The 13,193-nt window shown below is 43.8% G+C and overlaps 1 protein-coding gene and 1 long non-coding RNA gene across 15 annotated transcripts in view; one reads left to right on the top strand and one right to left on the bottom strand.

The window, feature by feature from the left end:
* Positions 1 to 13,193, top strand: part of LOC122556701 (uncharacterized) — a 270,756-nt gene that overhangs the window by 119,707 nt on the left and 137,856 nt on the right. The window lies entirely within an intron of this gene.
* LOC122556702 (uncharacterized) overlaps positions 1 to 13,193 on the bottom strand; it is a 152,900-nt gene that overhangs the window by 120,950 nt on the left and 18,757 nt on the right. The window contains exon 2 of the long non-coding RNA XR_015759778.1: positions 10,536 to 10,603. This is a non-coding gene — a long non-coding RNA (uncharacterized LOC122556702). The remainder of the gene's footprint in view (positions 1 to 10,535; positions 10,604 to 13,193) is intronic.

Genomic DNA, 13,193 nt, shown 5'->3' with positions numbered 1-13,193 from the left:
CAACATGTCCTGCTCCTTTGCAGATAGATTCAATAAGATGAAAGCTTGGTATTAGCAGGAAAGTTTGGACAAAATTTACTATAACTGTGATTGTGTTTTCATTCAGTTGAGTGTTTGTTATTACTTTCCAATATCTGAATCACCCTAGTAAACTAAATCCTGGCACAAAATACCAAAATACAAGCCACTAATTTGTTCATGCCTGCATTCTGGTTTCGCAGATAAATAGGCCAATTTGTAGATCACAATGTTCCTTGTCAGCATTTTCAGAGATGTCTTGGTAAGGGGTTCCTAAAAAAATCAAATTCTGGTCCACTGTAATACTGAGAAATTATTGCACTGCATCAGCGTGTAGTCATTTAGAAAGCTGTTATCTGTCTTTCTGAGGTCTAGATATAAGTAACTGAAAACTGCCATATTGACACCTGGTTAAAATCTTCATCGTTTAAAATAGTGTAAAATCTCTTCTATGTCAGAGAGCAACATTTCTGTTAGATAACTGAAATCTTATTCCTGTACTGTCCAACAGATACATTCCACAAAAATAAAATATTTCTGGTGATGTTGAAAGCTCATTTTTAAACAGCTTGAAAATACTAGAAGTGAGCACTGAAGTAGATTATTAATCTGAGACTTCTAGGAGCAATTTATTTGATCCAAGTGAAACTTAAATTAATGACCATGAGAACCCATAGTAGTAAGATCCATGACAAAATGTAAAGTAGGCCTATGTGCTAGATCATATCTAAGGTAAGATCTAAAAATATAGAACCAGTCTTCTGGTTGTTCTGGAAGCCTTTCTCAATGTAGGTGATAAGCACTTGATTACAGTTAATAGCTGAGACTGAAATTCCCTTGATTTTCAGCAAGAGGTTTAAACATGAGAATGAAAATCTTAAAGTAGATATCAACTAAAAGTCCATGTGGTAAGGCAACACAGATTGATGGGTGAATGGATGTTTGGAAGCGCTGACGTTTATCGATAGTGGGAAAGTGGAAGCCGGCTAGAGAACAATGAACAGTTGTGTCAAAGTTCACAACAACATAGATGATAACTTCAATAGATATGATAATTAGAAGTAAAGGCAGAGTTGGACAATGTTACAGATCTGTATGTAGGCCATCTTTGAAATGGAGAGGGTATAAAGTTGGTTAGAGTAGGGACAATATTAAGATTTCATTTTTTTTAAACTTAAGATACTTTCTAGGGAGAGATAAGGAATATGCTAAGGTAGCAATGTTTAGGGTAAATTTTCATCTTTAATGGCTGTGCAGTCATCTAACAATGTAGATTGCCTTCCTTTTACACAAACTTGTCTCAATAGTAATTCATTTAAATTAATGAAATGCAAGTTATAAAATTATCTGCCCATGTGCTGGAGACACTGATTTACTCTGATGGCTGCTCTAGTGGTCAACTAGAGGAAATTACAGTTCCTCCAGGACAGCCCATTGACCATATGGAGGTAAGGGAGGGCTCAGAACAGATAATGAATTAGTAGGACTGGGTGTTGTCATTTCTGACAATTTACTATGAACAATAGAATATTTAAACAATCAGTTTATTCAGATTTAAGAAACCTTTGATATTCACATCATTGAGCCTATTAGAAATTCAAATCAGAAAACTAAGCTTTTTTTATGATCAAACACCTCTTTGGACATGAAGCTCAGATAAATTATTCCCTTTTGATCTCCTACTAAGAGCCAGCCATCTTTAGTCTAATTCAAATTCCACATATTTACATATTCGTGTCCTGTGACCTGCACAGGAGTGTTAGAGTGTTCCACTTAAATAGCAACATATAAGGTGCATAGCACAAAGAACAAATTCGCCAAATGTGCATCCTAGTAAGGATCAATATTAACAGGGATCACTGGTCAGGTACCACGGGCAGATATTAATGCCCTCCCTGTGGTGAATTTGCTGATGTGGCATGTGAAGGTCTTGCTGTCTTCTTCCCACTGTACCAATTAAATCTACAATGGGAAAGCCCACATAAGACCTTGTCCTGCTGCCACTGGTACTAACATAGAATGGGAGGGGGGAGTGGGGGGGGGGGGGGGAGACACATAGGAAACTGTGTAGGGTTGCTTGCAGGTTCCCAAGGTGCAGGGATGTCTGGTCCAAAGTCACAAGGCTTGATCAAAGGTCCTGGAATCAGAAAGATGCACTCTTACTAAAAGCCAACTCCTGCCCCATTCCCCTTGTAATCACCATCCTGCCATATGGGAGCCAATGACAAAACTAATCGTTATGTGGGTTTAGGACCTCCCAGTGGCTCTGCCATTCAACAGAACTTTCAGCCTCTGATTAGCTAACAGCTCACAGTAGCCAAGATTACCATCCTCCGGGTCCTTGCGTGATCCTGGAAGGCTCATTGTTGTCCAGTTAAATGCCTGAGTAGCATTTAGGAGTGAGGCTTCCCTAGAACAGATTATTTGGAGTTCTCACTGGCCCATCAAATAGCGGGCAATACTCTGCACTCACTAGTAAATACTGCCCCATGAATCTGACATCAAGACATCCAAGAATGGTAGGCCCATGAACAATTAAGTTGTTCTTAATGAGGACAACTAGGAGAACCATTTCAAAACTAGGAGAACCTTTTCTGACCTCTTTGATCAGTACCAGAGGATTTTAATATCTCTCTAAACTGTATGAATACAAGGAAACTCAGTTAAATACTTCAGCTAGGGGGCGATATCCCTGACATTGCAACATTCCCTTGATACTGCACTTGAACGTTAAGCTGTGTTAAATCTCGGAGAGCAACTGGAATCTAGAACCTTTCCCTAAGGGGATGGGGCTAAATATGCAAGTTAAGAATGCATTTCATCTAATTCAAACTGCTTTGAAATGATTTGGAATTGGATGTTTTACAATAAGTGATTTAAAATAAGTAAAATAACTACTTTTAAATAAATGGAATAAAATGTCTTTCTGTAGATGGGCAGTGCAATGTCTCAGTAAGGTTTCATGTTCCAAATAAACTAATTGCCATTTATTTTATTTGTATCGAATAATTACTTTTAGTGTGCTTTAGATCTATTTCCTCAAATAGTTCAGGGATAGGGATCATCAGATCACTGACAATCAAATTTTGATATCTGCCCTTTTTTTGATTTGGAGATGCTGGTGTTGGACTGGGGTGTACAAAGTTAAAAATCACACAACACCAGGTTATAGTCCAACAGGCCAACCACCTGATGAAGGAGCGGCGCTCCGAAAGCTAGTGCTTCCAATTAACTCTGTTGGACTATAACTTGGTGTTGTGTTGCCCTTTTTCGTATTAGATATTTGATGAGGAAAGAGCGTTAAGGACAGAGAGGATATTATCAGCCTTTTGCTGCCGACATAAACTCCTGATGAAAAATTAATTAATAACTTTGGTATTTGAAAATAAATTTCCCTATGCCTTAATCAACTGTTACTTCAGGTGCTTAACTGCATGAAATATCTGTGTACCAATTCTTCATTTTTAAACAAATTTTATTCCAAGAGTTCAGATTGGTCCAACACACTTGATTGCCTATATCCTTTCACTTAATGTGTATTTGTTACCAGTCCATTGAAAGATTACCCAGGGAATAGGCAGTTGAACATTTGGCCATTAAGTCAACAAAAAAAGATCCAGAGACAGCAACTCTTAAAAGATTTAAGTTTGCCATTAATAGTGAAGTTGTATTGTGATAGATACGTATATTAATTGTAAAAGTAGTTAGGCGGAGACGTTTGTATAGCAGTTCTATTTATCATGCTGTTAAGATTGAAGGACATGATGCAGGAAGTTCATCAATTTTGGGAAGAAGGCCAGGAAAATCACAGATGCCAGGTGCATGCAGAAAGGTTCCAAAAGGGGAAGATATTTGCTGATATGAGAACGTGGGTGAAGATAATTAATCACATTTTTTTGGGATCCATCCAACATGACGTCCACTTAAGTTGGTAGTGGCTGTATCCTCCAAAAGATTGCATTAAGCCACTGTACTTTTGCACGTGCTTTTTCAGTATGCCTAGACTGCATCAGATGCTTCTTTTGAAGGTGAAAGGAATGGTGTCAGCTCCTGTGAATTCAAAAGATAATCATTTTTTCCCAAGAGTCATCCACCAGTGTTTTATCTCCTTTAAATAATGTGGCACTGCACATGGAAGATAAGATCATCATAATCAGATCATAATTATTTCTAGAATAGTGAGCATTGTCGTGCATGATGAAATTAATGCAATCAGAAACCATCTAAACAGTAATTGAGTACAAATTTTCTGCTCATATAAGTCATGAATGTGTTATGAAGAGTTCTGATAAGTACAAAGTGACCACCAACAATGTCCTGCTTTTGAGGAATTGTTGCCATCAGTGAAATCCCTTCAGCCTATCCACACCAAAAATAATGATCCATTATTGTTGGTCATCAGAAAATGTACCTTCTTTTTAGGTTTGACAAAAGAATGAATTGTTCAACTTGAATGGTACTGAACAGCTTGTCGATCCACTACCTGCCATTTCATCAGTCCACTGAAAGCAATGAACCTGTTTGAAACATAGAAACATAGAAGATAGGAGTAGGAGAAGGCCATTCAGCCCTTCAAGCCTGCTCCGCGATTCATCGTGATCATGGTTGACCGTCCAACTCAATCCTGCTTTCTCCCCATAACCTTTGATCCCATTTACCCCAAGTGCTATATCTAAATATCTCTTGAATACATCCAATATTTTGGCACCATCTACTTCCTGTGATAATGAATTCCACAGGCTCACCCCTCTTTGGGTGAAGAAATGTCTCTTCAGCTCCATCCTAAATGGTCCACCCCGAATGCTCAGAATGTGACCTCTACTTCTGGATGTCCCCACCATCAGGAACATCCTCCCTGGATCTACCTTGTTGAGTCCTGTTAGAATTTTATAAGACTCTATGCGATTCCCCCTCACTTTGTCTGAACTCCAGCGAAAACAATCCTAACCTCGTCAAAAGCTCTACGTACATCAGTCCCTGGAATCAGCCTGGTAGGTAGCCTTGAAGGAGGTAACACTGTCCTCGCCAATGGCCTACTATCCTTCAACCTGTAGATGACCAGTGATTAGCGCCGAAATGAACCTTTGATAACCGCTAATGTAAAATTCATTATTAATGTTCAGTTGAACTGATTCCCTCACAGCTCAGGATTAGGATGTAAAGCAACCAGAATTAACAATAGGTGTGCAATCAGCCCAGAAAACCGCCTCCGCGAACACCATGAAGACAATCGCCGGCAGATTCGCGACCTCCACGGCTATGGGGAATAACTCTGTCTCTGCGGTCGCCGCAGCCACTTCCGGCCCACTGACGTCATAACCTACACGCCCACAACGCCGCATGTGTCTCCGCCCCCACGCCAATCTCCATGCCTAACCCCGCCCCCCCGGCGAGTTCCGTCACCTCGCCTAACCCCGCCCCTTCGCCGATCTCCGACTGCATGCCTAACCCCGCCCCCACGCCTATTTCCGTCACCACGTCTAACCCCGCCCCTTCGCCTATCGCCATCACCACGCCCAACCCCGCCCCCACGCCGATCCCCGTCCCCGCCCCCAGACCTAACCCCGTCCCCACACCCACCTCCAGCCCCACACCAGGTCCTAGCTCCCAGCCCTGCCGTGTTTTCACTATCCCTCCAGACCTACCCCTCTCTGAGGATGAAAGATCAGTCCTCAGCAGAGGCCTCACCTTCATTCCCCTACGCTCCCGGATTAATGAATTCAACACGCGGCGTGACATCGAACAATTCTTCCGCCGCCTTCGCCTCCGTGCCCACTTCTTTAACCAAGACTCCCGCCCACCCTCTGACGACCCCTTCTCCCCCCTCCAACACACCCCATCCACCTGGACACCCCGTGCTGGCCTCCTACCTGCCCTCGACCTCTTCATAGCCAACTGCCGCCACGATATTAACCGCCACCTGAACTCCTCCACCCCACTCACCCACTCCAACCTCTCACTCTCGGAACGCACAGCCTCCACTCACTCCGTTGCAACCCCAACCTCACTATCAAGCCAGCAGACAAGGGAGGCGCGGTAGTAGTTTGGCGCACCGACCTCTACACCACTGAGGCCAAACGCCAGCTCGCAGATACCTCCTCCTACTGCCCCCTTGACCATGACCCCACCCCCCACCACCAAGCCATCATCTCCCAGACCATCCATAACCTCATCACCTCGGGGGATCTCCCATCCACCGCCTCCAATCTCATAGTCCCACAACCCCGCACCTCCCACTTCTACCTCCTGCCCAAAATCCACAAACCTGACTGCCCCGGCCGACCCATTGTCTCCGCCTGCTCCTGCCCCACCGAACTCATCTCTGCGTACCTTGACACCGTCCTGTCCCCCTTAGTCCAAGAACTCCCCACCTACGTTCGGGACACCACCCATGCCCTCCACCTGCTCCATGATTTTCGCTTTCCCGGTCCCCAACGCCTTATTTTCACCATGGACATCCAGTCCCTGTACACCTCCATCCCCCATCACGAAGGACTCAAAGCCCTCCGCTTCTTTCTTTCCCGCCGTACCAACCAGTACCCTTCCACTGACACCCTCCTTCGACTGACTGAACTGGTCCTCACCCTGAACAACTTCTCTTTCCAATCCTCCCACTTCCTCCAAACAAAAGGAGTAGCCATGGGCACCCGCATGGGCCCCAGCTATGCCTGCCTCTTCGTAGGATATGTGGAACAATCCATCTTCCGCAACTACACTGGCCCCACCCCCCACCTTTTCCTCCGCTACATCGATGACTGTATCGGCGCCGCCTCGTGCTCCCACGAGGAGGTTGAACAGTTCATCCACTTCACCAACACCTTCCACCCCGACCTCAAATTCACCTGGACAGTCTCAGATTCCTCCCTCCCCTTCCTCGACCTTTCTATTTCTATCTCAGGCGACCGAATCAACACGGACATCTACTACAAACCGACCGACTCCCACAGCTACCTGGACTACACCTCCTCCCATCCTGCCCCCTGTAAAAACGCCATCCCATTCTCCCAATTCCTTCGACTCCGCCGCATCTGCTCCCAGGAGGACCAGTTCCAAAAACGCACAACCCAGATGGCCTCCTTCTTCAAGGACCGCAATTTCCCCCCCCGACGTGGTCGACGATGCCCTCCACCGCATCTCTTCCACTTCCTGCTCCTCCGCCCTTGAACCCCACCCCTCCAACCGCCACCAGGACAGAACCCCACTGGTCCTCACCTACCACCCCACCAATCTCCATGTACAGCGCATCATCCGCCGTCATTTCCGCTACCTCCAAACGGACCCCACCACCAAGGATATATTTCCCTCCCCTCCCCTATCAGCATTCCGTAAAGACCACTCCCTCCGTGACTCTCTCGTCAGATCCACACCCCCCACCAACCCAACCTCTACTCCCGGCACCTTCCCCTGCAACCGCAGGAGGTGCAAGACTTGCACCCACACCTCCCCCCTCACCTCCCTCCAAGGCCACCAGTTTCCTCATTTCCTCTCCCCCCACCCTGTCTCAGTCAAATCCATCAAATTCAGCACCGCCTTCCTAACCTGAGATCTTCTTCCCGACCTCTCCGCCCCCACCCCAGTCTGACCTATCACCCTCACCTTGACCTCTTCCCACCTATCACATTTCCGACGCCCCTCCCCCAAGTCCCTCCTCCCTACCTTTTATCTTAGCCTGCTGGACAAACTTTCCCCATTCCTGAAGAAGGGCTTATGCCCGAAACGTCGATTCTCCTGTTCCCTGGATGCTGCCTGACCTGCTGCGCTTTTCCAGCAACACATTTCCAGGTGCAATCAGTATTGCCAAGCAAGCTACATATGAGCATGTGCATTATTTCTTAGGAACTCCTTTGCAAAGCGTTGTGTTTTCACTGATCTGTAGTGAACTGTAAATTTGGGAGAACTTCTTACATGGTTGCAAAGTATTTTCCTAGATGACCTCAGCTGGTATCTTGTGGTGTTTACCATCTCTATTGGGCTCCTCTTTGAGCTAGTTCACTGCCACTAATCCTCATTTTACTTTGCTTTGCCCTGGAACTATCCTAGTGATTTCCATCTGACATCCCAGCCTCTGAGGCCCCTCATGACCCATTTATGGTACACTTCTACACATCAATGATACACCTTGGGCTGGACCAGCACCTATCATTTAATGCTGCTGCAAGGACATTGTGTGCTCAGAGACCCGCACCCAGCTTCTGGACTGGACCATGCTCTATCTCTGGGCGCTTCACTTGCTGTGTTTTTACTCACTCATTTTGAGCCTACCTGGATGTTCACAGCATCCCTGCCTCGCATTGACTTGCCTTGCCTTGCCTTTTTGCACTTCTCCCACTCAACAAGATATACCAGGTCTGAAAATGTGTTGCTGGAAAAGCGCAGCAGGTCAGGCAGCATCCAAGGAACAGGAGAATCGACGGTCAGGCATGAGCCGTTCTTCAGGCTCATGCCTGACCGTCGATTCTCCTGTTCCTTGGATGCTGCCTGACCTGCTGCGCTTTTCCAGCAACACATTTTCAGCTCTGATCTCCAGCATCTGCAGTCCTCACTTTCCCCTAGAAGATATACCACATTCAAAGTACTGCCCATATTGTCATGTTGTTTAGTGCAGATACAAAGCGAGGAAGCTCACCACCTGCCCAGACTCTTCCTGCCCTATTGTCAGCTATCTTCACCTAGAATGGGGGAGAGATAGGTATTACAGGCGGTAAAAGTGGGTGGCATAGCTGTTACTTTTGGTGGAGGTGAGGAGGTGCACCAAGCAAGTGAGTAGATAATGCAGAGGGCATGCAGGGTTAATGCTCGCAGCAGTTGGGATCAGTGAGAGCAAGGGACAATACTGCAGGCAATGGGAAGGGCAATAAGGTGTGAGCCTTGGTGGGAGGTAAATGTGATAACAGAGATAGAGTGAGTATGAAGGAATGGAAGCTAGATGGTGGTACTTACACTGGCAAAGAGAAGTTAATTGACCTTCTTCCTACAGTACGAGACGGTTGAGATTGCATTGAGCCGTGCCAATCTTGGGCCAGGCTGATGTGATCTGTTGATGTGACCTCCTCAGCTGGTCCTAGGGAAAGATCCTGCTTATGCACCTCCTTGTCCAGCAGGATCAGCAGGTCCCTGTTCTCAAAGTCAGGAATTATGTAGGTCAGCTCCAAACTGACAGTGTTGATCTGGGTGTACAATTGTCTTTGAAAGATGGGCTCTGTACCAGGGATGCCAGTCAATTCTGGTATATCCAGGCAATGGTGAGTTGTTCCAGGAATAGCCAGGAATTCAACCTCTTGTCGCTACAAGCAGACTTTGTATACATCAGTAGGATGGCTCTGCCCAATATAACATAAAAATTAACCATATCAGGACTGTTAGCAGATACAATATGTTGCTCAATTATCAGTGCTGATGGGTAGGGAAATAGGGATCTGTGTGAGAACTATATGGTTTTGTCAACCAAGTAAATGTTGGATATTATCAAGCGATAGTCTATGCAACTCCTACTCTATATGCTGTCTTCATAAGCTATGACTCCATGACAGATGGGCATCTGACCTCCTATCCTCCAGTACCTCATCTGATATCACATCCATTTTTTCCTCACTTTCCTATTTGTTTCATCGGATGTTAGCTCTTTCCTTTCTATTTGATTGCTCGAGGATGGATATTTTTTGATTCCAGACATATAATGGGCAAGCTGTTTTGCTCATCCCTGCTGTCATGTACAACATCTTACAATATTCCAACACAAAGAGAAAACAAGCACTGCACACAGAAAAGTGTATTGAAGTATCACACTGCTTCTGGGTAGATATTCCAATCTCATTCCAACTAAATGAGTTTGAAATGTGAGACAAGATTGCTGAAGGAAATATTCACCTTGTTCAGATGGCACAAAGTGACCAAGTCTCTTGTGCCAACATCTCCTGTGGTCTCCACATTGACAATTTAAAGTGCTTACACTGTATGGGGCTGATATCAAGCCTACAATATCTACAGGTAACCCCGCTGTTGTGTGCAGCTTTCTTTAACACTAGATGAAGCGTATGATTTCAGCTTTAGGGTGTAGCGTGGGAGATACTCCAATGCCCAACTGACATTCCACCTTGTATATGGCATGACAACATGTAAACATAAGGAGCTGAAGCAGCAGCTCCTCATCAAAGTGAGAATACTGACACATGACTCTTGGTCAGGTTTCATTTATATCTGTCTGAAAGTAGAAATTTTCAGCCACGATTTCTTCTAACTGTAAGTTTAACCAACTGTATTTAAAAACTTCTTTACTGGATGGATGTCCCAAAAGTAATATACAATTCAAGAAGAGTCAAAATGTTGAATTTAATTACATGCAGTCGAATTGGAGCAGGTATTCATATGCACCAATTCGAAAACCTCTGCATTTTAAAAAGCAATCCACAATAGTAACATTGGATCATTTTTCCTTTTCTACAGTACACCCAATAATGCAGTTGAAATTAAATTAGCAAAACCAGACCAAAGACAGAAACTAATCTTGCTGTACATACCACTTCACACTCATTAATCCATCAGCAAAGATATATTTCTTTTTTTCCAGCCTTTTCTTCTTCTCAACCTATCGAAGAAAAATAAATTAACTCCCCTGACAGAAACAGTCATCCTATCTCACCAACAGAGTTAAATGAAGATTCCCTTCTTAACACAAATCTCAAAAACAAAGTAATCAATAGCACATGCGCGCTTCAACAGTAATGACCATACTGCAGAACAAATAAGAGCTTTTAAGCACTAACAAACACATGAATGATTTTTTTTTTACGAACCATTAAAGCTGTATCTAATGTTAAACAAGCAAGGATATAGCTCTGATGGAAAGCTTGGGGCCACTGCAGAGAGAAATGCAACTTGAGCTCCATCAAACAATACAAGGTCAACTTAATAAAATAATCCTTTAAAAATAAATTAATCATAGAGTATGCAATGCATCATTTTTTTTGCAGTCTTCCAAAAAAACTGTGTTTAGTAGTGATTTGGAGGAGCCAGTTTTGGACTGAGGTGGATAAAGTTAAAAATCACAAAACGCCAGATTATAATCCAACAGGTTTATATGGAAGCACTAGCTTTGATTTTTAACTTTAATTAATAGTGGTAGATTCAACAGCATTCAAGTAAATCTCAAAGGAGGCTGGCCTGAGTTGCTTTCCTCAGAATAAGTTAGGCATGGAAAGTTGCAGCATGTATTTGACACAGCGTTTGTGACCATGCAAATAGTTATAAATTTTGTTTGTATATTTTTAAAATAAATTGGCAATTATCCAAATAGCGAGCTAGATTTGCTAAGTGTGACTTATGGGAATTAAAATATTTACTTCATATAAGTCAGGAAGGTTATTGAATTGTTGGGTCGGTAATATGTGATGTAAAATGTTAACTATTATCAAAAGTATATCCAAAGTAAATTTTCCTTAAAATAATGAAGCGTAATCCTGTATACATAGAACATCCATCTAGTATCTTCAAGAAGAGGACATTAGATACTGATTAGGAGCAGGAACTGTCATTGATTCTCCCTCATGCCAGCTAAGCCTAAACTAACGGGCAGCACAGTGGTCCTGTGGTTAACCCTGCTGCCTCACAATGCCAGGGACCCAGGTTCAATTCAACACTTGTGTGACTGTCTGTGTGGAGGTTGCACATTATCCCCATGTCTGTATGGGTTTTCTTCAGGTGCTCTGATTTCCTCGCACTGTTCAAAGATGTGCAGGTTAAGTGAATCGGCCATGCTAAATTGCCAATTGTGTGTAGGCTACATGGATTATTCGTGGGAAAATGTCGGGTTATAGGGATTGGGTGCGATGCTCTTTGGAGGTTCAGTGAGGACTCGATGTGCCATATGGCCTTCTGTAGGGATTCTATGAACCCCAATCCCAATGTAAATCAGGGGTAATATCCCTACATTTGTGCCAGGTTCAAGTTCACCTGCTCCAGAGATGTGAATGTTGATTACAAAATAATGTAATGAGGATAATGCAGAGGACTGCAATATTTTGATAGAATGCAAGTATGTTTTTAGCAATGTATCAAATGATGCAAAGGGAAAACTACAATATTTGCAATTCATTATGATTCTTCACATTCATAGAGGTTTGTAAGCACAGACTTCCTATTGGACAGTCATAGAGTCATTGAGATACACAGCATGGAAACAGATCCTTTGGCCCAACTCGTCCATGCCGACCATTTGCCAGAATTTGGCCCTTATCCCTCTAAACCCTTCCTATTCATATACCGATCTATGTTGTAATTGTACCAGCCTCCACCACTTCCTTGAGCAACTCATTCCATACATGCACCATCATCTGCATGAAAAAGTTGCCCCTTAGGATACTTTTAAATCTTTCCTCTCTTACCTTAAACGTATGCCCTCTAGTTCTGGACTCCCCCCACCCCAGGGAAAAGACCTTGTCTATTCATCCTATCCACGTCCCTCATGATTTTATACACGTCTTTAAGGTCACCCCTCAGCCTCTGACACTCCAGGGAAAATAGCCGCAGTCTATACTCAGCCTCTTCCTATAGTTCAAACCCTCCAACCCTTGCAACATCCTTCTAAATCTTCTATGAACTTTTAGAAGTTTCAAACATCCTTCCTATAGGAGGGAGAACAGAATTGCACACAGTATTCCAAAAGTGGCCTAACCAATGTCCTGCACAGTTGCAACATGACCTCCCAAGTCCTATACTCAATTCACTGACCAATAAATGTAAGAATGCCAAATGCCTCCTTTCCACCCTGTCTCCCTGCGACTCTACTCTCAAGGAACTATGAACCTGCACTCCAAGCTCTCTTTGTTCAGCAACATATCCCAGGACTTTACCATTAAGTGTATAAGTCCTGCCTTGATTTGCCTTTCCAAAATGCAGGACCTCACATTTAGCTGCCACTCTTTGGCCCATTGGCCCATCTGATCAAGATCCTGTTGTACTCTGAGGTAATCTTCTTTGCTGTCTGATACAACTCCAATTTTAGTACCATCTGAAAAAGTACTAACCATATCTTCTATTTTCACATCCAAATCATTTATATAAATGACAAAAAACAGTGAATCTAGCATTGATCCTTGTGGCACACCATTGGTCACAGGCCTTCAGGCTGAAAAGCAACATTTTACCACCACCCTCTGTCTCCTACCTTTGAGACAGTT

Source organism: Chiloscyllium plagiosum, unplaced genomic scaffold (assembly GCF_037043375.1).
Source record: "Chiloscyllium plagiosum isolate Xiang-an unplaced genomic scaffold, Cpla_swu_hap1 HiC_scaffold_16, whole genome shotgun sequence".
Classification (NCBI taxonomy): Eukaryota; Metazoa; Chordata; class Chondrichthyes; order Orectolobiformes; family Hemiscylliidae; genus Chiloscyllium; species Chiloscyllium plagiosum.
The sequence above is the reverse complement of the archived record's forward strand: the minus strand, read 5'-3'. Positions and strand labels throughout refer to the sequence as shown.